Below are 1,932 nucleotides of genomic sequence, written 5' to 3' on the forward strand. Positions count from 1 at the left end.
AGAGGAGAATGGAGGAGAAGGGATTGCGGCGTGACCATCCCCCCTGGGGGGTGATTTCTCGCTTTCTGTCTCTATGTCTCTCTCTGTCTGTCTGGCGAGTGCACGCGCCCTACAGTGAAAATCTCTCCAAAAAAAAAAAAAAAAAGAGAGAGAGATAGCCCCTCTTAAAAAGTCTTGACACCAGTGCACCCCAAGTTTCAGCCAGGCCTTGATCACGGGCATGCGTGTGGTCTGATGTTGTCAGGGAGGTCTGCAGACATGAACCTGGAACCTTCCCCTGTGAGTCTCAGAGAGCACCATATTTTCCCGTGGGGCACCTTCTGGCCAGTCAGGCACTGATATGAGCAGAACACATCCACTGGTTTAATTATTGGGCTATAGGTGACCTCGTGACCAAGGTGCCAGATTCTCATGTGGCTGACTGTGGTTCAAGTCCCAGATCCGGCGGTTTGAAACTCGGATGGAGCATCCATCAAAATCTCAAAAGGAGAATGGAGGAGAAGAAGGGATTGTAGTGTAGTCATCCCCCAAGGGGCAATTTCTCATTTTTTCTCCCTCTGTTTTTCCAGTGAGTGCATGTGCCCTATAGCAAAATGTTCCAAAAAATAAATGAATAAAAATAAAATATCTTCTCAGCTTCAAAGCATTCTTTCTGTTTTAGAATTATTTTCTTAACTTTATTTTATTCATTTATTTATTTTAACTTGACCACAGAGGGACAGAGTTAGACAGACCAAGCCACCAGGTCCAGGACTCGAACTGTGCTTGGCGCTATGTGGGAGTCCAGCACCTTTAACCACCACGCCACCTGCTGGCACTCTATAAATTTTTCCTTTTTCGTTCATTCCATTCTCATTCATTCCTTCCTTCTGCTACGCGAATATATTTTTTAAAGAACTATTTATTTAATATTATTGTTGTTATTAGTATTTGACCAGAGAGAGACAGAAAGAATGAGGAAGCAAGTCACCAGATCTGGTACTTAAACATCGGGAGTTCAGCACCTTAACCACCATGCCACCTCCGGCCTGCAAGTTTTTTTTTTTTTTTGTATAGGATGTGGTCGCTCACCAGAAAGACAGAGACAGAGAGTGAGAAATCACCGCCCAGGAGGGATGGCCAGGTTGCCATCCCTCCTCCTCCATTCTCTCAGGATCTTGGGCACGCATGCACATGTGCCTGGTGTGAGTTTAAGCCACTGGGGTCCAGGACTCGAACCACTGTCACCTACACAGGAGTCCAGCGACATAGCCATTATGCCAACTGCTGGCCCTCATGCAAATAGTTTTAACCCTGCTCTACACCTGTTCTCCTGGGGAGTCCCTGGAGCAAGAGGAACAGGATGCAGCAGCTACCCACTTGTCATATAGGGTGGGAGAGAAGGTGACAGGCCTGCCTGCGTGGTCCCCAGGGACTTGGGAATCCAGGGTGGGTGGGAGCATGCAAGGAAATCCCAGATACTGCTTGGGGGAAGGTGCAGAACCCGGGATTCCCCTAGAATCCTGGTTCCTTCCCTTTCTGAGTCCCCACCCATTTGCCAGGATCCCACCCCCTTCCTCAGTCCACTGCCCTGCCCGTTCCTGGGTCCAGAGCCTATTTCTGCAGTTTGGAAAACCTCAGGAGGACGAACCTCCTTCATCCTTACCATCACAGGGGGGGCAGGGAACTGGTATTAAACGCGTGCTTCTGGCTTTAGAAGAGTAGAGACCCAGGGATTCCTTGGACCTTATCTTCCAGACCATCTGTGTCTTTTTTTCCCTCTCCAAACGGAACCCTCTGTCTTCTAGTTTATAGCCGTTTAATTGCAAAAGCCAGGCCGTTTGTGGGCGACCACAGGGCAGCGACCCCTTTCACTTACCGGCTCAGAAGAGGGTAAAGGGGAAGAGTTCTGCTCCCCCACGTCAGAGCCACAGCCTACAAGTCCCATCTTTG

Source organism: Tupaia chinensis, unplaced genomic scaffold (assembly GCF_000334495.1).
Source record: "Tupaia chinensis unplaced genomic scaffold, TupChi_1.0 Scaffold138060_1, whole genome shotgun sequence".
Classification (NCBI taxonomy): domain Eukaryota; kingdom Metazoa; phylum Chordata; class Mammalia; order Scandentia; family Tupaiidae; genus Tupaia; species Tupaia belangeri.